Here is a 27,978-nt window from a genome sequence, read left to right on the forward strand (position 1 = left end):
CTTCTAGTTATGTTGATCTGTAACTGGATAGTGTGTCCTTCTGAGAGGGAGACCCTCTCAGAACGCAGACCCCCTGTTTTCTGTTAGAGAAAATGGATGCTCGGGAAACTGTTGGTGTTTGTGATTCTGCGCCCTCACAAGTTGAAGGAATAGAGAAACTATATGACCTTTTAGAGGACTACCGATCTTGCCCCTCAGCTCAGGGACAAGACTGGGTGAGAAACCACTGGTTTCAACCACAGAGTGTGGTGGATAAGATAAGAGTCTTGCAGGAGAAAGCTAAGGTTAAAAAGGGGAAAGGAAAAGCAATAATTTGTGCGGTGCTAGGAGCGAGTCTGGCAGCCGCGATGGAAGAGAGGAAGCGAAAGTCTGGTCAAAGTGATATGATCAGGAGCCTGAAAGAACAATTGCAAGAAAGCAAACAGTTGTTAGAGGAGGAAAGGAACCTTGTTAAGGCTTTAACGAAAGAATTGAAGAGGCAACTTTCGAGAGAGGTGAATATAGAGGCGGAGGTAGAGACACCGCCTGTGGAGAAAAGGACACAGCAAATCTATCCTCAGGGGGATTTGCAAAGGGCAAAAAAGACCGTAGAGAGCCCCCCGACGTGTGCCCAGTGATTAAAACAGAGTATGCGTATGAGGACAGTAACGATGACCGTCCTCAGGTTATCACTAAAGAAGCCCCATATACAGCAACTGAGTTAACAAAATTGAGAAAAGATTTTTCAAGGATGGCAAAGGAATCTGAGACGGAGTATGTGTGGAGAGTGTCTTTGTCAGGAGGAGATGGAATCTTGTTGTCAGAGAAAGAAGCAGTTTTGGCAGGAACTCCACCCCCTGACGGGGTGGCCCAGAGAGCCTCTGTGCGAAAGTGGTATGCACAAATAGAACACTACTGTGAAATCTTTTCTGTATCAGAAGTAGCCGCAAAAGTGTTAAATATACAAGATGAGGTAAACCCAGATAGAGGCACCTCCGAGCTTTTGCCTGTAATAGAATTAGCTCCTCTGTTTTCTGGACAATTGCAGAATGTCTGGTTCACGGATGCCTCATCGAAGCGAGAGGGAAAAATCTGGAAATATCGAGCTGTGGCACTTCCAGTAGATACCAAGGAACAGATCATTACTGAAGGAATAGGTAGTGCACAATTAGGAGAACTAATTGCTGTGTGGAGCGTCTTCCAGCACGAGGCTCAGTCTGCTTCTTCTGTCTATATCTATACTGACTCTTATGCTGTGTTTAAAGGCTGCACTGAGTGGCTTCCATTCTGGGAACAAAACGGGTGGGAGGTCAATAGGATACCTGTATGGCAAAAAGAAAAATGGCAAGATATTGTCACCATTGCCAGACAAGGAAAATTTGCAGTAGCATGGGTGGCATCTGACCAACCAGATGATGCCCTGGTGAGCCAATGGAATGCTAAAATGGATGAACTGGCCCGGCCAGCTCTCCTACAAAGCACCCAGATAGTGGAAAATTGGGAACGCCTGTTAGAATGGCTACATGTAAAATGGAAACATTCAGGAGTCGAAGACCTCTATTGTGAGGCACAAGCCTGAGGGTGGCCAGTTACCCTTCTTTCTAACCCAAGAAGCGAAGTTGTTTTTGTTTCACTTTCAGGAAAAAGCAAGCAACACAGACGTACCCACAGAAGAAGAGAAGCAGACTCGATGTTATTCATAATTATGTTATGTTGGGGATTTACCTATGAGGGTGAAGGGAAACCAATTCCCCCACCTCCCCTTATCCCATATGATCCCTTTAAGGACAATGAATTTGTCCTGTTAGCAAAAGCTGTAAGCCAAGCCTTTAATCTGAGTCATTGTTGGGTTTGTGGGGGACCTTTAGGGTTGTCAAGTCGGCCATGGACCTCCACCTCCCTCACTCCAGCACAACTTGTAAGCAATTACAGTGAAACTGACAGTACCACCTGGGACGATGGCGAAACATGGCCAATTCAATTTCCTACTGTGGGTAGATATTGTTTAAATCGCACCCAGAAGGGAGGGGTCAATGTCGGAGAAAGCAGGTGTCAAAGGACACTCACACATCGATTGGTTAATAAAGAGGCAGGGGTTTACATATGGATGTGGCTGGACGAAACCGGACGCAGTAAAGCATTCAAAGGGTTTTGGTCGAACAAAAATGAAACCTTCTCTTTCCGATGGTCTAAAAGCCATGTTTATCATCAAATTTGTAAGTGGAAGAACTATACTGGTGCCTGGTATTGTACCGGCCAGACAAACAGCAACAGACCAACTGAATTTTACAGTCCTTTGGGAAATGAGAACACAACTTATTTCCAATTCCCAAAGACTGCAGATGGACCATTTGCTAACGGTGCCAAAGCCAGAAAGGGCCATTACTGGATTTGTGGACATACTGCCTACAAACAACTACCAGCGAATTGGTCAGGGATTTGATATATAGGGTTTATCCGACCTCTGTTTTTCCTTCTTCCAGAGACGGATGGCTCTCGATTGGGAGTGAGACTATATGACAATTTGGGAAACGAAAGGATTGCACGTAGCAAGCGAGATGTTGACGTTAAAATAGGAGGAACACAAAGGTGGGGGGAAAATGAGTGGCCCCCTGAAAGAATAATTGAGCATTATGGGCCTGCCACTTGGAATCCCAGTGAACCAATATCAGGGGCATGAGAACCGATTTATAATTTGAACTGCATAATTCGATTGCAAGCAGTTTTAGAAATTATTACCAATAAAACTGCTAATGCTATAGACCTTTTAACCCAACAATCTCGACAGATGCATGCTGCAATCCTTCAACACTGTATGGTTTTGGATTATTTACTAGCTGAAGAGGGAGGAGTATGTGGGAAATTAAATGTTTGTAATTGTTTAGAAATAGACGAAGTAGGTGAAGTAGTTCTTCAACTGACCTCAGATATCAGGAAACTAGCCCACGTCCCCGTTCAAACATGGAACAGATGGAACGGCAATCTATGGTCTTGGTAACCTGCAGCATCATGGGTAAAACAGCTTCTGTTTTACCTGTTATGTGCATTTGTTGCTTTGATGTTTGTGCCATGTGCTATTCCCTGTTTTATTCAATTAATCCAACACATTGTATCTAACATGCAATTTGTATCTGCTGCTTCGCCTGGCAGTGTAAACCAGATTCGTGTGGTTCGCCAATCAAAGCGCGCGACTGTATCAAATTTTTAGGCACATGCGCTCTGGGCTGGGGGCATGGAACTGGGTAAACGCCCCTTCTCACTCAGGTTAGTCACACCACCATTTTTAGCTCCGTAATTAGCCAAAATGTATACCCTTCTTATACTCTACCTTGTGGCAGTTGTTTTGTGGTCTTTTTCGATATGTATGTGTTTGGCTTGTAAGTGTACTGGGTGGCTTTGGAACTTTGTGGCAGCTATTTTGTTGGTCTTTGCTGTATTTTTCCTTATGGTATGCATATATTGGTCTTGTAAGGGTCTGGGTAAACCATCTTGTAATAGTACTTGTTCATGTGGACAACCACCCTCTCCCCCTCCCCGTTCCGGAAGACCAGAAGCACCTTCCTAGGCCTGACCGGGGACACGTTTTAGTAGATATTGTTATCGCCATTGCTATCTTAAGATGTGTTTTAGTAAAATAGTGGTTAATCATTGTTATGTAGGACTACTGTTCATTTACCTCTGTTCAAATTTGGGAGAAAAGCTTCTAGGTCCAAATGGCGCATGTACCTTAGGATAAGGGGGCATAGAGAACAGCTTTTCCACCGCGCATGCGGACTCTAACGCCGGCAAACCGCGTGGACCGCTGGAGCTAAGACCATTTTGTAGCATACTGCCGGCAAAATGATGGAGTATGAATATGTGTTTGCATTGATTCCAATTTATTATATAGCCTTTGCTTTAATAATGGTTATCTTAATAGTTCTTTTAATACTTCTCTTTTGTCCTTGTAGCTGTTCATCATGCGAACGGTCGCCTTGTTCTGTTATTGACTCTTTGTAACCCTGAGATATGCTTTAATATTGTAGAGTTAGTCAAATTTATAATAGTTAACTGTTCTGATATGCTAAGTAGATGTTATTGGTTATTAGATGCTGTTGTTTAACCTACTTAGGAGTATTACAAGTAAAATAATTGTTATGATATTGTTGTTCGTCCATGTTGTTGCTTAATGTAGAAGTATTGTAGTAACATAGAATAAGCCTCGAAAAGCCGAATCATCTTATTTTAACCTTTGGTTTTTGTTTTTGCTGTACTATGGAAAATTGTTAACTTGGTTATATTGTTGTAGCACGCACTTTTTCCCTCTTTCTCTCTCTACACCTTTACTTTCTACGCCACCAGAAGGACAGCAATGTCTAGCCACGGGGTGGATGTGAGGGACTGTGCTGAATTGCTGACTCACGGTGCTGCTGCCTCAATACCCTGCTGTTGTAGGGGAGTACGCAAAAGACGTCAGCGAAGAAACCACCATACCCGCGCCTGCCGAGCTGTGCTTGCCCGATAGGGTAATGAGCTCTGTGGAAATGGGTGGACTTTTCTGAAAAATTGTGAGGACTGGGACAATAAGAGAACTGCGTGCTCCCCTCTCACAAATGGAAGACCTGAACATGGAAAACATTGGAAGGACTGTGACACCTGGCTCTGAAGGAGAGACACCTGACTGGCAGCAGAGGAACCCGACCCTCCATCACCGGCATCAGAACCGACTCAGCGGGACGTTGCTGGCTTCATGGTGGTGGTAACTAGTCTTGCTACCTCTCTTCCGTTCGCTTGCTTAGGTCTGCCTCTTTTTCTCCTTCCTCACTCTGTTCTATCGCAGTTATTGGTTATTGTAGGAAATAAAAGTTGTAAGGTTGTACAGCATCTGACCTCGTTTGTGTCTTAATCTCGCTCTCGGGATCATTTAACAACCCTCCCCGATATTGGATCAGGACAAAAGCTGAAAGGGAAGAAAATACTAATTTACATCTCCTTAAGCAAGGTGCAATTGTATAAGGCCAAATTTACTTTTCAAATACATTATCTGTTGTTGTCACAGCTTACAACTCTTTAGAGACAACCTGGCAAATTCAGGTCACACTTTTGTTTAACATGATTGCCTCGCTTTCAAATTCGGTGTTAACACTGAAGTACACTACATACAGTTACTCTGAGTTACCAGTCATTAATATCAGTGTTTAATGTGATGTGTTCAAATATCTGTATGTTGGTTTCTTTTAGAACTGATAGCATTTACAGGAATACACAAGCAGTTTTCCTCTTTGAAGGCTTTTGTTCGTATATCTGCTGAAGTTTCATCTTACCTTTTTTGTAAATGTTTTTCTGCTTCTAGGCTGTGAACAACTTCAAGAGTGGAGCTGGCTACACAAAAAGGCTCTGTGAACAGATTCGGCAGCAACAACAGCAGCAGCTGCCACTGCCTCCACCACCACTCAATACTGTTATACCTCCTGCTGCTCTGGTGACTGCTGCTGAACCTTCTACATCTTCCTCTCTGTCAACCAGCAGTTCGTTGGAAGAGAAGGTAAGCTTTATTTCAACATATGCAGCGATTCTTATGTTTTAGTAGATCTTATTTTCCAACTGTCTGTGTTTATTCACAAGGGCTATCAGGTTCCTGTGCGAAGACAGCCAGCATTAGCAAGTCATCTGGGCCCCCAAAGACAATCAATACCCACCACTGGTAAGGAACTGTAACTTTAGAATGTCTTTTAAAAATTATCTTCAGATAAACCAAATGGGATTTTTTGCTTTTTCCTCTCTCCACTCCAGAAGGTCATCCAGCGAGAGCCAGTACAATTTGCTCAGCAGGTGGCAGAGCAGGCTGGGGACTCTAAGTATTCTGCAGAAATCCAATGTATTACTATTTGTAAGCTGTTAAACAAGGCCATAGCACTTAACTTCTGCAACAGCTGATTTATAATGAAGTAAGTATGCAGAAGATAGTTGTGAAGAATACAAGCAGTCATTAATTTTTAACTGGCCTAATTTGAATTGGGTTTAACAAATGGAATCTGTGCTTGCAGTAAAATTATTTAAAATAAAACTCAAGTACCTGATTGAAAAGAGGACTCTAAAAAAGGAACTCTTTTGGAGGAAACCATAATTACATATCAGAATTAAAAACATTTAAAGGCTCAGGTGGAAAGCCACCCTTGTGATTTCTGGCTGAACAGGGCTGTAGAAATTGATTTCCCAATAGAAGTCAGCCTCCAACATTCTTTTTCTAACAACTTAGTTGACACTGATTGAGCAAATTCTTGGAAAAGTCAACACTGCTATTTTATGTAAATTTTGAGTTTCTTCAATTTAGTCAGCCCAAATAACCAAGCTGCTTTCTTTCAGTTGGAGAGAGAGGAGTCTGTTGTATCTATTATTGCAGTGTCAGGTCAGTCCTTCCTTTTGGAAGATAGGTGTTATAGATAGATTGTAAGGGTGCCTGTGTTTATAAAATCTTAAAGATAAACCAGAACAAAACCCAGGATCCATCCCACAGATTGTCTAAAATCTCCAATTCAGGAAGCAAGAAAATAACAATTCAGGGACAAGAGCAGGCCAAATACATCATCGTGAAGCAACAGCATAGGAAGTGTACGTGGAAGAAGATAAAACAGGTTCGAGAGAAGATGAGTTATTATCTGTGCTATATGGGCTGCTGGTGGCTGCAGTTTGGCACTGCTTTCAGGCTACCAACCCAGCTTCAAGGCAAAAAAAGAGTGGCTTTGTCTGAATGTTGGCATCAGGAACAAGGTGCTTTAACTTGCCAGCAGGTGCCTGCAGGCTTTTTTTAACATGAGTTTGTGCAGCAGGAATGGAAGGTGTAGCTGGTGTTACTTCAGTGAAGGTCACAGGGTTTGGGGGTTTTCTTGCTTGGTTGGATTTGGTTTGTTTGCTGTTTGGGGGTTTTGTTTTGTGCTATCAATTTGGAGGCTTCAGGAGCTGATTTACATTCTTTCCTCCTCCCAAGTGGTGAGGGTAGAAAAGGCTGGAGTGATAAATTTCTACCCAGCTGGAGGCAGGCTGACCTCATGAGTCGGAGAGATGCATTCACAGTGAAGGCTCATACACCGTCCTGATGGCTGAAGGCAAGTCCCTGAACTGTAATAGTGTGAACTTATCCGTTGTCTCTCGGAGTATGCAGGATAAATGGCTTGCAGCTTTGTGAAGCTATAAACAAGTGACAAAACTTGGAACAAATCAGTTTAACTTCTTGTATAAAATTAGGATCTCTTGGAACTGAAGTATGTTGGAGCTGTTCACTGTGGTGGACAAATCATAGCAAGAGTTGGCAAAATATTAAACTGCCAGAGACTTCTCATTTAAACAGAAGGCTGATGGATGAATAGGTATTATGCCATGCATGCTACTTTCTCTTTTAAGATCTCTTCTTTGTATATGCCTGGCAGTCTGGTACAGTTGAGAGAGAGAAGTAAGATTTTTTATTTTTATTTTTTTATTTATTTAATTCCAAAAGGGGAACAAATTCTATTGGGCATAAGTCATTCTCAGTAAAGCTTTCCCAGTGCCATTTTCCTCAGCTTTTAAGTTGTGAGATCAAATTTTCAGTAATGCATGCAGGCAACTGAAAAACATCTACTCTTGACTAAGAGAATTTGCTGTTGATAATATCTGCTATATCTAATTGATATTGTCCTTTATGTCAATCTCTAATTATAGCCTCTGTAGGAAGAATGGGGCAACGAAAGGCAGATGGTGGCCTTTTGTACCCTGGAAAGATCTTGGATGCTAGCAAAGTCTAAAACCCATTCTTGTGTTGTGCAAACTTTCTGAAGTGCAAGTTGTACACTGCAAGTAATGTGTAAAACATGGAAGAAGTTGCTGTTGTAGGTGTTTTAATTTAGATGTAATGCACAGCGATTAAACATAGGCTTTCCTTCTGTATTTGTTATGAAAATGTTATCATAAGAAGGAAAATATTCATTATGACTATTTTTACTTATAAAGTGGAAGTTGACAATGCCTATAAACAAGGCAAGGCAAATTAGGTCAAGGCCTAGTTACACTTGCAAGTAAACAGCCATTCTGACTGAGGAGACTAGTTGATAGGACTACAGTCCTAATACCCCCCCCCCGCTCCAGCTTTTTGGAAAAAGCTGGAGTGGATAAAGGTTTGAAAAATGAGCTCATAGAGAAGGGAGGCAGGGGGAACCCACTAGATGACTAAAAGCCATGTCTATAGTTGGATAAAGCTACTCTGAGAGAGAGAAATCCATCTTTCCTCAGTGGAAGAGTAAAGGCAACAATTAGAAATAAGGAGCTGCAATAAGCAATCTTTTTAAAATCAAGTGTTGAAGCTGTCCTTTGAGCACTTCCTCATCCCATTCCAGCCAAAGTGGGTCAGATGCCTTAAATAGTTCTAAGCATCTCTTGACTAACCCAGCTAATATTTGAAGTTGTCCATATATGAAGTAGGAAAATGTCTGGTTTGAATAAAGGCATCATTAATCCCTTTAGCCTTAGGGGTTGGATATGGACTCTTTGACAAGCATGATGAGTTGTAGAGACCTTTTTCATGTGTCTCCCCCTTTTGCTACTAGTGTTTCTGTAGAGACCCTTGATCCATTAAGTACAGTCCTCACCTCCTGTCCCACTCCTTTATCTCTCCTGGTTTCAGCTGGTAATGCAAAGTAGGGGTTTCTTTCTCCATTTTTTTCCCTTTCTAAAGCAAGGGTTCTATGGTGTAAAAAAAAAAAAAGCTCTTTCTGCTTTTAATTTAATGTTGTCCTGCTATGTCAGTCTTGTGCTGCTTCTGATTGCAAAGAAGTCTAAGTAGACAGGGCAAGCAGAGGGTTGGAGGTGAAAATGATGCCTTGCTGTGCTTGGAGTTCCAGGGGCAGTAACCTCGTGGGCCTCCAAACCCAGGTGCCTGGTGTCCTGCTCAGCCTAACTGGGCAGTGAGCTAGCTAAAGCAGATTTGAGCACCTTCTACAAACAGAGCTTAACTTGTGCTGCTCTGCATGGTGACATACAGCTCTTGGATTTAGATTAAAACAGATGTATGTACAGCTACGCCTCTGAACTATAAAAATCTAACACTGTGTTAGAAGCACAAGGCTCTGCTAGCAACATTAGCTGCAGATTGGTTGATGTTTTCATTCATCCTCTTCCATAAACAAAACCAAGGTAATGCTGAATTTGCTGCAACAACTCTGTTTAACAGACCACTTTGTTATATGTCCTTCCTCTACAATCAACTATAATGTCCTTCCGGAATCAGCAGAAGCACAGCAAAGACATTGAACAAAAAGAAGCCAGTGTTAAATTGTCTTGTTTAATGTTAGCAGGAAGCTGATGGGAATATCCTTAAATCAAAACTGATATGAAACACATTTCATGTGTCCAAAACTTGTGCTGTGTGTAGTGTCACCCTTCGTGAATTTCAAACCTTTTCATTTCCTGGCAATCAGTTCTAACTCTCTAGCGTAATGCAAATAAGCTGTCTTAAGAGGGTAGCAACTTGGATCTTTTCTTATATCCACAAATTTTTTTTTTAAAAGTAGTTGTGACTTCTAAGTTAGGTCAAGTTATCTAAAAACCATAAGCAGGATCTTTTTTTCCTCATTTATGTTAATGCTGGGCAAAAGAGCAGAAGCTGATTTGGAAACGTGTTAAGTGGAAGGGTGTTTTCCAGTAAGGTTGTTGTTTTGTTTTTTTTTCTTTTATGGAGTCTTCAGTATTTTATTGTCTCCCACAGTACTCTTAGGCTGCAGAACCCGCCTCAAAGGCACTGTGGAATTACTTCTCCAATTAGCTTGGCTCCTCCTAAGGATATAAGTTTGCATTCATACTCAGAAGCTGGTTGAAGCGATGAAAGCATTTGGGGTATTTGAAGATGAGGAAGAACTGAACCATGGGTATAACAAGACTGTAAAATTTGTTGATCTCCTGGGGTGGGGGGGGCGGTTAGGGCAAACTTAACATGAGTTTTCTTTACAGGCTGGTCATTCTTGGTAAGCTGAATAACTTGGTCAAAGAATGGATTTCAGAACTTGGTGAGAGCAAGGTAAGGATTTTTGATACATTCTTATCAAAACAGCTGAAGCCTTTTTGTTTCTTTTAAAGGTGATACTACTAGGATTTATGCTGAAGTTGAACTTTTAACTTTCTTCTTAAGTATCAAGGAGATCCGTAACAAATGTCATTGAAATAAAGTATAAAAGATACTTCAGATCAAGCTCTTCGAGTCCTTGGGGCACTGAATAAATTTGTGAATTGGCTCCATCAGTTGACTTGTAGGAGTTAACAAAGCTGAAAAAACATATTGTTGGGTGAGAAAGATGGTAAATGGGCAGTAATCTTGCCCCAAACAGCCTACAACGCTCAATCTAGTTTGGCATTATTACACTAGACTTGCCTTTGGTATGGCTCTTAGATTGTGTTAATTTATGTGGGCCTGCTGCAGGGAAGACTGATAGTAGGTCTTTGTTTAAATTGATGAAATGACTGCTACATTACTCATCTTTTTTTCGTTTTGTTTGTGAGCTGCAAGCACTCACTTCAGAAAAACAGTATCAGTCTATTAGACTAACAACTCAGTATGGGAGGGAGAAGACATTGTTTATGGAGGCTGTTGTAGTCTTTCTAAATAACTTACATGTTAGTTAAACTTGCACGTAGGTCAATGCGTATTTTACATTCTACAGAAAACTCTTTCTTTTCTACCCACAGAATCTTTCCCCTTCAGCAGTAGCAAATGTTGGTGGCAAAATATTTACGTGTGGTTCTTACAGGTTTGAAATACACAGTAAAGGTAAACTTTTGTTGTCTGGTCATAGTTCTAAGGTTTGAAAGTGTCTTCCAATGGTAACAGAAGAAATGGAATCTCTTTGCAGGTGCTGACATAGATGCTGTTTGTGTTGCTCCTAGACATGTAGAAAGATAGGATTTCTTTCAGTCGTTCTTTGAAAAACTCAAACATCAGGAGGAAATAAAAAATCTAAGAGTGAGTAAGCTCTCTCCTTGATAGACTGTGCAACTCCTACAATAAGAATATTCATGCTGAAGACTCATATTGGTAGTTGTTGTCTTACAAACCAAAATTAAAAAGGGAATTGTTTCTGAGTACCTTCTAAAATACTGTTTACGCAGCATGAAAATGTTGAAGTCAAGCTTTTGGTTCCCTTCCCCAATGACTGTACATCACATAAGGCTCTTTGTGGTTCACTTTTTCCCTACCCATGGTTTGGGAATGAGTTGGCCACAGTATCAAAAAGCAAGATTGTCCCTAGGAGCCTTGCTTTAACTTTAGATGTAGTAAGGGGCTTGGAAATAAGGTAACGGCATGCAGGTAGAGGAAGGGGCAGCCTGAGATCTAAGCAAGTTGAATGCGATGTGGAAAGGTTTCTGTTGGTATCTTGGCCACGGTGTTCCTCTGGATGTACTTTAGGACCTCTAATTCATTCTCCTCTGGTCATGTTCTTCTCTGACTACTCAGCCTGAGACTTTGTAGAAGAGATACACAGTCAGCTTTACATAAAGCTAATAGGAGCTGTGCTGCGAACGTGCAAAACTGCCTTGTAAAATCACCCTTGGTGCCTATGTTGTGTACCTTGTGTATAAAAACAAAATCCTGAGAAGTGTTTCTGTCAGCCTAGTCTTCCTTGTACAGACATTTTGAAAGATTTCATATGCATAGCTAATGAGCCTTCGTTTAGATGACTGTTACCTGAAAACAGACTCAGTGGGCTGTGGCACAGCTCTAACAAGTAGTCTACAAAATTGAAAACTGTCCCATAAGGTAGCTGATAGCATCTCAGGCATGGTAGAAAATAAAAATACAGGAGGCTTGTGCACACTGTCAAATGTGGACAGAATTTTCTAGATTTCTCTGGATGTTAACCAGTAGTAAGATAGCTATGGAAATCTCTTGCTTTTCTTCCTCACCACCAAGGTAAGTACCTTACAACCTCTGATACTGATGGCTCATTGTGCACTGTTTGTTCATTACAATATATGATCAGCCTCTGAATCTCTTGGCTAAATAACTTCTGAATGCTAGTATTAGTACTGTATTAGTGCTATACTGCTTGCAGCTTATTATAAGTTTTTTTTGGTTTGGAAGCAGCTCAGTCTTTATACTGAGTAGTTAGCAGTGTAAATTCTGCATTTGATCGTAGTTTAGGAGAAACATTAAAGTAGCAAAACATTTTTCCTTACACAGTTATCCTCTCCTTTACAGGCAGTTGAAGATGCATATGTACCACTTGTCAAGTTTGAGTTTGATGACATTGAGGTAAGCATTTTTTTTTTTCTTTAAGTGAGTAAATTTTTTTCATGCTTTGGAATAGGATAACTTTTCCAGGGACCTGTGACTGTGCTGTTTTGGACCACAACCTATCCCAGGAGAATACATTGCAGTAGAATTGGAGCTTATAGGAAAATAAGCCCCTAGGAAGCCTGGCAGGCATGGGATCATCAGGGACATCTTTTTCTAAACCTGTGCTGTAGACCACAGTAGCCTGCTTGAATAGCATTTATCTCTAGGATTGTGCAGAGTGGGAGCAGAGGAAGTGTCCTTGCTAACTATTCTTAGCTCTGACAAGTGAGCTTTCTACAGAAGGATGCGTATAGTGTAGTTCATAGTGAAACATGTGAGCAGACTAAATGTTTTGCTGCAAATCCAAAATGAAGTGGTCATGGGACAAACAATCTGGAAAATGGAAAGTAAAAGTACTCATTTGACTCCTGCCTAGGTTTGTCAGCTACAGGAATCCTGGTATCTTGAATACTTCTTACACAATTAATAAAGACCTGCATGCTGTAGTACCTAAGCAAGTTACTGCTTGGTATCACCATCATGAAGACATTTATTCAGTGACCTCTTTGTGGCCTTTATCTGGTACAGACATTCACAGAATAATTTTCTTGCCTCAGACTGTACTAAATCCCAGATACTTCAGGATCAAAAGGGCTTACTGCCTAAAGAAGATGCTCTCTCCTTTGCTGAAGTATAGTTGAGGTGATTGAACTTATGTCTTAATTCTGTGATTAATTTTAAGTTCCCTTTTAATTCAAATTCTAAGTCTAGAGTAATCTTTTTTCAACTGAAAACCCCCTCTTCCTTTCCCTAGCTTAAAAAGAAAGGGGTGATGCAATGAAGGTTTTGTAAATAAAATATGGAACTTTTAGAAATTTTATGGAGTCTTCTGGCCAATAAATCTCGGGAGATGTATCTATAGTCACATAATTCTAAATACAAATGTTAACCTTTCTTTTTAGACTTGAATGACTGTCCCCTACTAGTGTGCTGTTTGCAAACTGTGTGGCATTCTAATGGTTGGCACTTTTTTCCTCTTAAGATTGATCTCATGTTTGCCAACTGTTTCTGATAATCTTGATCTCAGAGATGACTCACATCTCAGAAGCCTGGATATAAGATGTATATGAAGCTTAAATGGTAAGCGTATTTATACATCTTTAAAAAGAAAATATTACTAAAATTGGTGTGGAATGCACATTACACAACCCAAGTTTCTGTACAAGATGCAGAAACTGATCCCCTGTATACTTGAGATCTGAGGAAGTGGTGAGTGGGCTGAAATTTAGATGTTTCAAGTTGTGTGTTTAGACAGACTGGTGTTTCATGTTTCTTTGATTGGGGTGTGTACATTGTTCCAGTTTGCCACAGAAACTGCTTCAGATGAATAGGTAGAGCACTTGATAGAGAAGAATGTGTGGTAGTTCATTAAAAAAACCCCCACAAAACAAACAAACAAAAAAACCAACCCCAAATTTAAAATACCTGAAGCCTGACTTGCTCACTGTTTAACACTCACTGGTTTAACTGTTCCTGGCTGTTGAAAGAAACCTAGCTTTTGGAATCCTGTGGAAGGGCCTTACTGAAAATTGTTGGCTGCAGTCTAAAGTATGAAAAAGCTGTTGAGGGCACCAGTTACCTGACGTGATACTGAATGTTACGTGTAATCTCTAATTTTTAAGGTAATACAAAGCAAGTAATCCAAACTTGTTTTCATAGACTTGAAGGATAAACTGTAAGTTATTGATCCAGTATAGCATAAAACCGACTTGTACCTGTGTCATGGTTTCAGCGCAGCCGGTAACAAAGGACCACGCAGCCGCTCGCTCACTCTTCCTGCCCCCCTCCAGTGGGATGGGGAGGAGAATCAGAAAGGAGAAAAGGAAAAAAAAAAGTACCTCGAGGTTTGAGATAAGGACAATTTACTGGGACAACACAAAAAAAGACATTACAGCAACAACGCTACTAATAAAAGAATATACAAAACAAGTGATCCACAGTGCAACTGCTCACCACCCAGAACCTAACGCTCTGCCACTTCCCCCACCAAAAACCGAGAGCCCCCCAGCCCGCTTCCCATTTATATACTGAGCATGATGTCACATGGTATGGAATAGCTCCTTGGCTAGTTCAGGTCAGCTGTCCTGGCTGTGCCCCCTCCCAGGTTCCTGTGAAAATTAACTCTATTCCAGCTAACCCAGGACAAGATGTTACTAGGAAGTTCTGTACTTCAACATTTTTTCTTACAGGCTGCAGAGTTACTGATGAAACACTACACCTAGTGCCAAATAAAGAGAACTTCTGGCTCACACTCCATGCAATTAAACTGTGGGCAAAATGTGAGTAATGTGATTGTTTGTGATCTTTAAACTTTTCAGAGGTACCTCATGCTGAAAAAATAATAGCATTAGAATTCCTTCAGCTTTGGATAGCTGTTTAAATAACAATTTTTTACCCCCATGGGGCAGATTCTGTGTGGTTTTTAATGAGGGTAGAGTGGGGAGAAGAGGGAAGTGCCTACAGGACAAGGTGCTGCGTTGCTTATCAGGAACCTGACTACAAAGGATAAAAATGCCAAGTGAAGTATAAAAGCTCGATACATAAGGAATAAGAAAATACTGTTTGTGCATGTGACTAGAGCAAGTGCTAGAAGAATGGCAGAACCTTTTTATTAAGGGAAGTTGGATGAAGCAGTAGCTGTAGCAGTGCAGGCAAATTTCAGAGTAACAGTATTTTGGGAAGTGGTGTGGTAATGATTCTTTTTCTCATCACTGTGAGGACCAACAATTTTGGCCTCATTGCACTGGAAAAATGACTGACTTTGAGGCTGAAGTGTACTAGGTATTCTATAGATTGTGAGGTTGGTGCTGTAAATTTGAAGGAATATACTTGGGTATTGAAAGACTACAGGCTAATGAGAGCATATCCATTGTAGGGTGTGGCATTTACTCCAACATGCTGGGATTCATTGGTAGGGTTTCCTGGGCCATGCTAGTAGCAAGAATGTATCAGCTCTAGCCAGGTGCTTTGGCTACTACTCTGATTAAGAAGTTCTTGTTTTTTTCAAAATGGTAAGAGCTATTTATGACTATTTTAATTTGCAGAAAGTAGCTACACTTTTTGTGGTAGTTCTTTATATAAGGTTTACACCAACAACATTCAATCCTACCCTGAATTACATGGCAGAGTTTTAAATGGACAGTTAGTTACTGGCTTTTCTTATACAGGGAGTGGCCAAAACCTGTATTGCTGAAACAACACGAAGAGACCAATCTTAACTTACCAGTATGGGACCCTAGGGTATGTAGACATTGAATTCGGAAGCCTTTAAACTTTCTTCTAAGCTAAGCTGCTGGTGCTGAGCACAATTGTTTTAATATCATAGGTGAACCAATGAGACCGATATCATGTAATGCCTATCATCAACCCAGCCTATCCACAGCAGAACTCTACATGCAACATATCTACATCAACGCGAGCGGTAATGGTAGAGGAGTTAAAACATGGTAAAGTTCTTTCCATGCATATTAATTGATTAAAAAGTATAATTTTTCCTCTATGAAACCACATTATCTGAATTGGTTATATTCTGCAAGGTGTTCTGCCCTTTTAGGCAGAAGAGTTCTCTGGGAAGTATATCTGTTGCAGGAAATAAGGGACCAGTTTTACAATGAACTGTTGTAGTAGACCTGCATTGTGTCAAGAGAATCCCTGCTTTTTGATCTGTCAATCACTGTTCAAAACCTTTATCTTATAAAGTTTATATCATGCTCTGCTAGTCTTTAAGAAAAAAAAAAAAGTAATAAGTTTTTCAACCTTAATTATAGGTCTTGCAGTTACAAATGAGATTCTCCAAGGAAAATTGGACTGGCCAAAGCTCTTTGAACCACAGAACCTCTTTCAGAAATACAAGTATGTATGAAATCTGTTATCTGAACTTGAAATTATTTACTTACTGGTTAGCATAGATAGTTTTAGCTTGCAGTCTAAATAGAAGATGGCATTGATGTTTGTTTTTCAGAAACTGGAGGTAGTCATATGAATTTCGGTAAGGATAAGTATAGGGAAGAGAGAAAAACTATATGTGTTATGCCACTGACACTGTTCTTATTAAAAGAAATCAACTCTGATACTTAGAATGTAGCAGAATGCAATTATAAAGGGTGTAATCAGTTTTTCTTCAGTTAATACTGTGCTGAATGCAGGATATAATCTGTCATGTCTGGAAGTCACATTCTATACATTTAAGGCAGTTTTGATTTCACTTGAAGGAATACAAAGTCCTGAGCTAGGTTATTATTTTTTCTTTTCTTCTAGACATTGTATTGTGCTGACTGCTAGTGCCTCCACTGAAAAGCATCACTTAGAGTGGTAAGACTTGCTTTGAATGTGGATTCAATAGATAATTGACACTCAGTTCAGTGTTGCACTTCATTAGTTAATACAGTTAACAAAAATAAAGCATTCAACTCTGCAACTAGGCATGGAATACAGTACCAAGTTAGTAGACAGTTCATCAGCAAAACTGAAAGCTTTCTTGTGAAGGGAAGTTAACATAAATCTTGCTGTTTCAGAAGTTAACCTAAAGATCTAAGTCATGATGAGAAGGAACAAAGAGGGTTAGTGTGCATATGCCTGAAGGTCAGATGCTCTGTGTCATCTGCAGAAGCAGATGCAAGGAGTCTAAGGAGACTCCTTACCCAACACTGCTTCAGTTAGGAAGATGTTCCTTGTTGCAGAGCCTGAAGTAAACGGGGATTACTTGATGTCATCAGATGTGTAGTGGACACTGGAGAGTTAGATCTTTTACTGAGTTAGAGAGCAGTGGTCTCCAGATTTTTGTGCAGTCCTGAGAGAAAAAAAAAAAAAAATTTTAAACACATAGTTGCAGTATATATATCTACTTATTTACAAGTTACATACACATTACTGAAGTTCTAGTATTTTCTTCCCATACCCAGTGGATTGTATTGTGTACCCCCCGGCGTACACCCCCCCACACACACACACACTTTGAAGACCACTGTTGTAGAGCCTTAGAAGACTTGGTTTCATAACTTTTTTACTGGATATAATATTTAATTTAGGACTAGATTACACTCAATGCTAAGTTGCTCTGGTTATGTAGTCAGCCTATTCCAGAGCCTCCTTTTCTCCAGTGAAGTGAAACAAGGCTGTTTAATCTGGGTGAAACCTGACCGTCTGCTCAGAGCATCTGAATGCTGATAAATACTATTTACAAAGTTTTAATCTAGTAGTTTGCTCAGGCATCTTATGTTTAGTGCTGAAAATTATCATCTCAGCACGCTTGGTAGTGGATAGGTACATTGCAGGGGTGCTGATCTACTTTGTGAAATGTAATGTGAGAACCACTTCAACTGTAGTGAGAGAAAATGACTGCTTATGACATGACATTTGTCATTGTCTCAAGGGAGATACACCAATAATAACTTATTTAACCTGTGTGAATCAGCTGACTAACTGTGAATCTTGAAATAAGGGGAAACAGTGAGGAATTAAGGTACTGTAATGTGTGTGGTGTTCTCACTCTTAAGAAATGAGTACTTTACCTGCTTTGCTCAAGTAAGCAAGCAAAATAGCTCTGTGTAACAGACCACTGTTCTGAGGGCACCTTGGTTATACTTCAAAGTTTGGCTTGCGCTTTAAGGCAAATAATTTAATTCTTATGCTACCTCTAAAAGACATCTTCTCTCATGTTTAAAAATAGCTCTAATAGGTAATACCTTTTACCTGAACTTTTTAATGTGTTCACTTAAAAATCGTATCAGCTACAGCTTGATGTCAGTCGCAGTTAGGTGTACAACAAGGAGTTATGGGCAGAGGGCTTAGAGCCAAATAGTTTTTGATGTGAAATGTTTTTAAGTGAACAAAGTTTATTGTATCTCACAATAAAGATGAGGACAGTTCTGGCTTCAGTAAAAGCTGATGTTTTTTTCAGTGACAGAAATGGCAGCAAATGGGGCTTAGTTTTGCATCTGGGAAAATGAAAAGCAGAAGATAAATTTGCTTCAGTTTGTCTGCTATAAGAACAAGTTTAGTTCACCAACTCTTGAATGGATTTGGGAATAGATGACACATCTCTGTTGTTCATCAACACAAGATACTTTTGAAGAACGTAGAGTTCTGACTGCTTTCAAAGCTAGCAGTGTTTTAGGTAAAAGGGTAAAATGCCAGTACTTCATTTAAATGAAGAGCCTTTCTGGTCATGATACATTTCTTAGGTAAGTTTCTGTTGAGACTGTGTTGACTAGATCATTTATTTATTAAAGGGACTATATTTTTGAGTTTGACTGGAAAAGGGTAAACTCTTTTCACATGTCAATCTGCAGGAAGAATTGCATCTTTACTCAGGTGTAATTGAACAGTTGTGCTTGAGCCTTTTCTAAACTGTTCTTCTCCTTGATCTTAGGGGCAAAAAGGAGTTTTGCTGCTCTTCAAAATGCAGCCAGAGCTGCTGGGAATCTGCTTCTTGTTGATATTTTCATCATAGGTCATATGTTGAAGTGTTGTATCTGACCCATTAAGAGTACAAGTTAAACTTGTTTACCTCTGTCTTTGGAAACTTTAAAGCTCAAATGTCACTGGAAACTTCTCAAACTATACTGTGTGTGATATAAATATCCAGTATCTGCTCAGCTGAATGAAACTTACTACTTAATGACTGGTTAGCATTTTTGTATTAGCATTGTATTGTAAAAAGGCATATAACGAATGTGCTGGATACAGTTAAAAATGAGTAAATGGCTCTTGTTCTTATTAGGATTGGCCTTGTTGAATCTAAAATTTGTGTGCTGGTTGGAAACTTGGAGAGGAATTAATTTCTATCTATTGCACATGTAAAGCCACAGTCTTTCCCTGGCAGACAAGAACTTTGTAAACAGTGAGTTTCATTACTTTTCTGAAATACAGCTTGGCCAATGTATTTGTATTGTCTTTGTGTGGCAAGGTTTTGGTAGCGGGGGGGGGGGGGTGTGTTACAGGGGTGGCTTCTGTAAGAAGCTGCTGGAAGATTCCCCTGTGTCTGACAGAGCCAATACCAGCCGGCTCTGAGACGGACCCGCCACCGGCCAAGGCGGAGCCAATAAGCGATAGTGGTAACGCCTCTGTGATAACATTTTTAAGAAGGAAAAAAAAGCTGGGACAGACAGAAAAGGCAGCTGGAGAGGTGAGTGAGGACATGTAAGAGAAACAACCCTGCAGACACCAAGATCAGTGAAGAAAGAGGGGGAGGAGATGCTCCAGGCACTGGAGCAGAGATTCCCCTGCAGCCCCTGGTGAAGACCATGGTGAGGCAGGTTGTCCCCCTGCAGTCCAGGGAGGTCCACAGTGGAGCAGATATCCACCTGCAGCCCGTGGAGGACCCTACACCAGAGTAGGTGGGTTCCCGAAGGAGGCTGTGACCCTGTGGGAACCGTGCGCTGGAGCAGGCTCCTGGCAGGACCTGCGGATCTGTGGAGAGGAGCCCACGGAGCAGGTTCTCTGGCAGGACTTGTGACCCCGTGGGGGACCCACGCTGGAGCAGTGTGCTCCTGAAGGACTTCACACCGTGGAAAGGACCCATGCTGGAGCAGTTCGTGAAGAACTGCGGCCCGTGGGAATGGCCCACGTTGGAGAAGTTCGTGGAGGACTGTCTCCCGTGGGTGGGACCCCATGCTGGAGCAGGGGAAGAGTGTGATGGGCCCTCCCCCTGAGGAGGATGAAGCGGCAGAAAATAACGTGTGATGAACTGACCATAAACCCCATTCCCCATCTCCGTGTGCTGCTGGGGGGGAGAGGTAGAGAATCCGGAAGTGAAGTTGTGCCCGGGAAGAAGGGAGGGGTGGAGGGAAGGTGTTCTGAGATTTGGTTTTATTTCTCATTACCCTACTCTGGCTGATTTGTAATAAATTGAGTTCATTTTCCCCAAGCTGAGTCTGTTTTGCCCATGATGGTAACTGGTGAGTAATCTCTCCTGTCCTTATCTCAACCCACAAGCTCTTTGTTATATTTTCTCTCCCCTGTCCAGCTGAGGAGGGGGAGTGATAGAACGGCTTTGGTGGGCACCTGGCGTCCAGCCAGGGTCAACCCACCACAGTATTGCACTTTGTTTATATTCATTCACCTCAGCTTACCTGCGAGAGATGTTCGGTTACGTACCTACTGTTTTGTAGGTATAAGGCCTGATAGGTAAGGTTCTGAGCATGTAGGATCTTTTTAAAGAAGGGAGAACTTCAGGGAGGAGTTCTCAGAGAACTTAAGTATAGGCTGACTCTAATATTTAACTGCTGCATACAACTAAACTGTTTTGCTTACTCCCTTCTTGAGAGTACATACTAGCATCCAGATAATTGGCATCTGTGCATAAATGATAGATTTGTGAATCTGTCTTTTTAGGAGTGGATATGTGTCAATGTGGTTTCTTGGAATTGTATTTAGGAAAGTGGAAAATGCAGCAAGTGTTAACGTTGATTTAACGTATGTTATATAGTCGTTCAAAGGTAAGCCTATATTTTGCTCTAGTCTTGTAGGGTTTCATTTTTTTATTCTAGTGCAAGTTGCTTCACAAAGTGAATTGTGCTTCCTTCTGGTATTAGCTATTAGATATTTCTATGGAGCGCGAAACATAGAAGATTAGCCTGAAAAACATACTGTTTTGACACTTTGGAACAGTAAGTCCATCTTGAAACAAAAGTGTGTACTAAAGTCCTATACCATATACCACATGTAAAATAATAGCTCTGCAGATCGTAGTAAACTCTCACAAAGGAACTGTGATTCATGAGGTGGACAGTCAGATGTGAAGCCAGAAGATGTCCATTTACTGGGTGTAGCTACACTTGTCAAAAACAGTTGTCAGTTGCAGAACTTTGAAAGTGGGAATTAACTGTATCAGTCTCTAAAATAAGTTGTTAATGCCTGTTGAGAGTATTTTTTCCAAAATAACAATTTATGTATGATATCATCCCAGAACTTTGAAAGGCAGTGAGTAGTCACGTTGTAATGACATGTAGTCTCGCATGTAAATCTTTATGTTCATCTTCCATTATTACTTTTGATAGATGTAGAAATAAAGTAATATTTCAAGTGTTGTTAGATAATGCTAGAATAAAGGGATTTGGGGGTGAGCAGTCATTTGAAAGTATAAGTCTTTTTGCCACAATCTGTTTGCTTCTTCCCAAGCTGCCTGCTCCTTCCCAAGCTGCCTGCTCTTGTGCCTTTCAGAAGTGCATGTGTGCTGTCAGGCTTGTGCCTAGCTATCATAATGACGAATTAAGGAAATCAGGTTACTATTCTGAAGTGACAAGTGTGTTTGGACAAAAAGTTCTAATGGTGGGCTCCTTTAAACTCTTCATCAGTGCAAACAAACATTTATCCATGGTACCAGCATGAGCTGTGTGTTGTGTTGCTCAGACAACATGAGTAAATGTAGTAAAATCTGACCTTCTTTTTAGCTCATGCTTTGGGATATGAGAAAAGCACAGAAAAAAAGCATCAAAACTCTTGTCTGAGTTTCAAGCCAGGTGGGGTGACTTCCTCAGACTTGCACTCTTCTCTGAACTGATGCTTGTCTTATATGTTACATCCAGTGGCACTGTGTTTCTGTAGGGTTCGGCGTTCGGAAGATCTTGCGATGTCACGGAAAGTTAGAGGGTTAGTCGCAGCCTTATGATGTGTCTGTAATCCCGCCTACCCTTGTTACTATAAAAGGAATTGACTGCGCAATAAAAGGCGGAAGTTGGCGCTCACACTGTGTGTGTTATCTGTCTCTTTCCCTGGTCTGTGGCTGACCAGTGATCTAATCGCGGCACCTTGATATGTGGCGAACGCTACATAATGGTGACCCCGACATGATCGGTTGCACTAGGCGACGATGGGACTTGCGCAAGTGATTAAGGTGTTGAAAGTGTTGGCTGATGAGGTGGGTGCCTGCGGAACAATTAGGAGGGGCCCCATGGGCAAATGCATCCAATGGGTGCTGCACTGGGGAGGGATGGGCTCTCCCAAAGAAGTATTAAGTCCCCCAAATTGGGGAGAGATTCGGGAGCTGTTGCTCCAGTCGGCGCTCGCGGGTGAGCGCGGAACCGCGGAATGATTACAAGCTTGGGGGAAAGTGGAGGAGGTAGTTATGGCAGGACGGAAAGCTGGGGAGTGTTGGTCGGTGGTGCGAGCTGTTTTGTTTGCAGATGAAGCGCCGCCTCAAAAACAATGGGGGGCAGTGCCCCCAGGGACAGTGAGTCAGACTCGGACGGAGTGGGCGGCTGTGGAGTGGGGCTCACAGAGCGGTCCATCTCTGATTGAGGGCATGGACGCAGAGGGTGCGGCAGAGACGGAGGGTTTTCCTGTAGGGACGGCACCAGCGGGAACGGATGAGCCCCCTCTGCGGCGTCCATGGGAGGAGTTATGGCGGGAGGTTCAGAAGGATTTGAAGGAATGCCTCTTGGACTGGGATCCAGGCGGGGATGTCGGGGAAGATTTATACCATTAGTTGAGAGAGTGGGCGGAACGGCCACCCGCGGAGGGGATAACTGGGAGGCAGCGGGGGTTGGAGACTGTGGCAGAGGAGGAAACACCCCCCGCGGGGGAAATCAGGCGCCCTTGCCGGGAGAGCGGACTGAGCCTCCTGAGCCTTTGCCTGAGCCTGTGCCTGCTGAGCCGTCAGCTGCACCCCCTCCGGCGCTTCCTCCGCCCCCTCCCTCCTCCCTTCCTTTTCCACCCCCCCCCCCCCCCGCCTTGCAGCGGCGCATGTCAGCCGGCCATGGAATGGCCGCCGCCAGGCGCGGGCACGGCCGGCCCCCGAGCAGAACCATCCGTGTCCCCGCCACCGCCCTTTAATCCATCCAGCCTCTCGGAACCAGAGACGGTGAAACCAACTGCGCCCGCGATAGACGCAGAGCCGCCTGCAGTAGCCACTGCGGATGAGAGGGAGAGGCATTGGAAAAAAAAAAAAAAAAAAAGGATGGGAGTCATTTCACTGGAAGGTCCTTGAGAAATTAAAGACATTGTCCCAATGGCAACTGGGATGGCACCGGCGGGTGCTGGAGCCACTGATCCGACAGATTCTTACTAATAGAGTATTACACTTTAGAGGACTAGCAGACATTGAGTCCTTCAGAGAGGTTTCAGAACAGCGTGCCTTATTGTATATAGAACTTGCTTTAGGTAAAAAGTGTGTTAAGTATAATTTGATTAAACATAGTGTGATTACGGGAAGACAGTGTGGGGTAAACGTAGAAGTTAGTTAAAACCAAAATTAGGGGTAAGGTCTATTTCCATTAATAACCTGGGAACGAGGTTGATTGTGTTTCCACAGATACAGGCCCACGATGGACTCCTGTTGAATTTGCATGATCATCATCATCTGGAGCATCATAGATGGTGTGGCAATATGAATACCACCTCAGTCAAAAACTAATGTGTAGGCCACCTTGGTTGACATAACAGGTCAAGATTCTCTGTGCACTGCAACCGCATCATAAAGCCCACGAACCAGTAGACAAGATGGCTATGACTCGTGCAGCGCACCTGGCCAGCGAGCGCATGCGTCATAGATTGCAGCCGAGGCGGACTTTTAGCACCCGCTGGCCACGTGTGCTAAAACCCATTCCTCTGCAAATGTATAAATACCGGGATTTTCCGAAGACCATCGGGCTGGTGTACGGTGAGGCCATCGTTGCCTCTGTGGGGATGCCCACGGAAAGCTGGCACCTACCGATTGCTGGGCTGAGTTCGTGGAGCAAGATGGCACAAGAATGTATGGATGGTTCATCTTCCTCATAGTCCTCATGGTTCGGGTCATTAGGGGTAACGGGTTGGCTTAAAGAATTATGGGCATTATTGTAGTTATTGTGATTTTAGCTATTGTAATAATTTTACCTTGTTCAGCTTGTTAAGTAAAAATGGCATCCCTCATAATAGCACCGACCAGGCCATTGTAGAATGAGCACATTGAACCTTAAAGGCCTTACTCGATCGGCTTAGGGAGGGGGAGCAGGAGGAGCCCTCCTGGTTACAGGAAAACACACCTGCTCTCCGTACACAGCGTCTTCTGTTAACTGCGTTAACCTCATTAAATCAGACAGTTCGAGGGGACTTGGAAGAGACGGCGGCGCAACGACACTTTACGAACATGGAAGAGAAAGGTCCTTACCGGTTGGTCCGCGTGCGTGACCTTCAGACACGCCAATGGGATGGGCCGTTTGAGTTGCGTTGTCTTGGGCGAGGGTATGCCTGTGTACAGACACCTGAAGGGCTACTGAAATGGGTTCCTAGTCGTATGATTCATCCTGCCCTAACCTCGTAGTGTTTGAGTGTTTTTCCTTACAGATCGCTGTCATCCTTTCCTGGTTTGTGACACCTTGGGTATCTGCTACAAATTTCTGGCAGTGGATGCAAAGCCAACTGGGGGACCCTGATGTGTATCTGGACGATGTCTCTCTCAGAGTCCATCAATACGTGCCTTTATGGGATCCAGCTGTCAGAGCTCGCAGCCAGGAATCTGGGTGCCTCAGACATTAAGCCTTAACATCAGCGCACCAACGATAAACCTTATAGAGTAATAGAAGTAATTCTTTCCAAGCCTCATGATGTATCTGTATAACTTTCAATCTACCTCCTGTGTGAATTTCTATAAAGGAGCTCTTTGCTCTGCAGGGTAAATGGGACATTTACGGGTGTTTAAGATAGAGTGTTTCAACTTAGTTGTAGAGATATGTTTATACTCATAGTACTTTACATAGTTATTTCTTGGTGTGGAATTGTTCATAACAATAGAGGCCAACTCGTCATAGAGAGGGGGGAGATGTAGGGTTCGGCATTCGGAAGATCTTGTGATGTCACGGAAAGTTAGAGGGTTAGTCGCAGCCTTATGATGTGTCTGTAATCCTGCCTACCCTTGTTAGTGTAAAAGGAATTGACTGCGCAATAAAAGGCGGAAGTTGGCGCTCACACTGTGTGTGTTATCTGTCTCTTTCCCTGGTCTGGGGCTGACCAGTGATCTAATCGCGGCACCTTGCTATGTGGCGAACGCTACATGTTTCAATGCTGTGGCAAATGTAAATTATGTCAACAAGGTTTATGTACTGCTAAGAGGCTAGAACTAATGTTAAATCCTGTATTTCTATGCACAAACTTTATTAGCATAGCTGTGTGCTCTTAGTTTAGTGAAGCACAGCCAACAATATGTTTCAGATACAGGGTTTGAATCCAGAGAGATTGAACAGAAAAGGTGTTTCTTGAGAGGTGTGATATCCCCTGGCAAATGTGGGAGTGACCAGTAGTTACATGCAAGAAAGCTTTTATCATGTGCCTTGACTTTGAGAGATTATCTCTAGAGGGCAAAGTTGATGGGCTCAAGAGTATAAGGCTCATAGTTTGGAAGGCTTTTGTTAAATGAACTTTATCTCACTTTTCCATAAAAACATTATTGAATTTACTTTGAAGCAACTGTTCATACCAGTGTGAATGTTCGTATGTGTGCTTTTATTTCACTTCTAGGTCTCCTGTAGAAAGACTTAGAAGCATTTTTGGTTTTGTTGCACGTCCTTACTTTGATTCCCACTCTGTATGTTAGTAAGCTGACTTTCCAGTTATGCTCACGATAGGCTTGTTAAACTTACCTAAATGTGACTTAATTCTGTAATAACTTCTGTGCTAGTATAGCATTTTTTAGTTACATAAAAGGTTGTTTGCAGGCAGTTAAGAAAAACTGGTTTAAATTGTGGTGGTTCTGATAAGTCAGATGTCCCTAAAATCTAGACTGTCTTGGACAGATAGAGTTTTAACACCCGAATTAGTGAAAAAAAAACCCCACAATCACCACTGTAAATATCAAACAAAAAAATTAGTCTAAATCTTGATTAAGGTGTCTGGTCTCTCATCAGCTGAGCACAGTTGGGTTGATTCAGAAATTCCTCTAGATCTATTTTCAACCAGAAAACTAAGGGTTAAGGAGTATTCTCTCCTTCAGGTTAAAATCAGCTCAGATGTGAGCTGCATGATTAGCAAACCACAGCTGTAACTGAGCACATAAATGTATATTTGAACTTAAATAGCTGTTACATATCTGGTCTGTACTGGATGTGAAATGGACATCTTGGGTCACGTTCATCTTGGGACAACTTCTTATTCTTTGTTTGGGCTGGACAGACTTAAAGGCTTGCTGCTTCTAAAGAAATCATGTGTAACTTTGACAAATACCTAATGCAAACATTCCCACTAAGCTACAATGCTAATTTTCCTGTTAGTTTCCAGCCAGGCTAACAACCTCAATATGCTAAAGGATGGTATGAAGATTGAGGCAGCTCATGTGAAGAGAAAGCATCTCCACTATTTTTTGCCTGCAGAAACCTTACAGAAAAGAAAGAAGGTATAATAAAAATTTGACTCTTCTGGCTTTTTTTTTTTTTTTGCTTTAATAATTACTTCATTATTTTGTTGTTGTTGTTGTTTCAGCAAAGCATGCTAGGTGCTAGTCAAAATGCTAGTGGGCTTCAGTGCAGAAGGACTTCTTCAGATGGAAGCTGTTTGGACAGTTCCAGAGACACAGACTCCAGAACACCAGATAATGTCTCTTCTTTAAATAAGATTTCTAAATTGGACACTTTACAGCAGAGAGATAAAGGTTAGCACCATAACCTTAAAACTGTGAAGAAGCTGCTTTTTAACTGACTCACAATATGAATGAGGCCTAGGATTTTGTGTTGAATCTATGTTGTTCATAAGCATGTGGAGGGCTCTAATGGCTTCAGGAGCAAAGCTGTCATCTCCTTTGGGCACATGGGGGGAGACAGGTTAAAGAAATCCTTGAAAAAATTAATTCAATGTACGTGAACACATATAGGAAGAAAGAAGAACATGATAACAGAGAAATTATTTGGTCTCGAATGTAGATCCCCTTAGGTTAGTGTGTAACTTGAAGCTGGAGTGTTTTCTAAGTAGGTAGCTGTTCTTTCTAACAAAAAGTATGGTTAATGCCAAGCAGTATTATGTTCTAATGAAGTGCTGATCTTGATCACAGAAACACTAGAGCTGCTGATGATTTGGTGCAGCAGTATGAGAACTTGGGCAGTAAAAGTGTCTGTCACTTCCTGGGAAGTCTCTTTGTTCATAAACTACTTCAGCACAGGAGGAATATGTAATCTTGAGAGTAATAGCCCAAGACTACCAAATGAGTAATGCCTTCTGTATTCAGACTGTTTGGTACTGTAGCAGTAGCATTAAAAAAAAATAAAATTGGGTGCCTGTATGGGTAGAGCAGATACATTCATGAAAAGTAGTACAGAGTGCTGGATATACTACCCTGGAAAACAGTGCAAGTACATAGAGACTGACTAAAGAAAATGCTTAAGTTTAAATTTGCGGTCTGAAGTTCAGCAAAATGAAGATCTCATTCTATATTGCCTGTGAGTTTGTTGTTCAGTAGGGTGTGACAATGAGATAAGAAGATAGACATTTGTCTTGCATGGACTTTCTGGAAAGGAAAAGTACAGTATTTTAGAAACTAGCATTTTATAACTCTAGCATCTGACTTTTACAGAAATGCTGTGTATCAGAAATCTGATGGTGCTACCTCGTGTAGCTGTGCCATCAGTGTCTAAGGGACTCTCCATTCCTGTTACTGATTCATGTATTGAAGTAGTGGATGGAATCCAGTCTTTAATTTCATGGCTGAACTCTAGAAGCTCAGTGTCTCCTACAGAACTGGAGGCTACAGTTGCAATAAG

At 41.8% G+C, this 27,978-nt stretch overlaps 1 pseudogene; it reads left to right on the forward strand.

Annotated features, from left to right (window-relative positions):
• The first annotated feature begins 347 nt into the window (after positions 1-347).
• Positions 348-27,425, forward strand: LOC138683035 (poly(A) polymerase gamma-like; annotated as a pseudogene).
• Positions 27,426-27,978: the final 553 nt, after the last annotated feature.

Source organism: Haliaeetus albicilla, chromosome 30 (genome assembly GCF_947461875.1).
Source record: "Haliaeetus albicilla chromosome 30, bHalAlb1.1, whole genome shotgun sequence".
NCBI lineage: Eukaryota > Metazoa > Chordata > Aves > Accipitriformes > Accipitridae > Haliaeetus > Haliaeetus albicilla.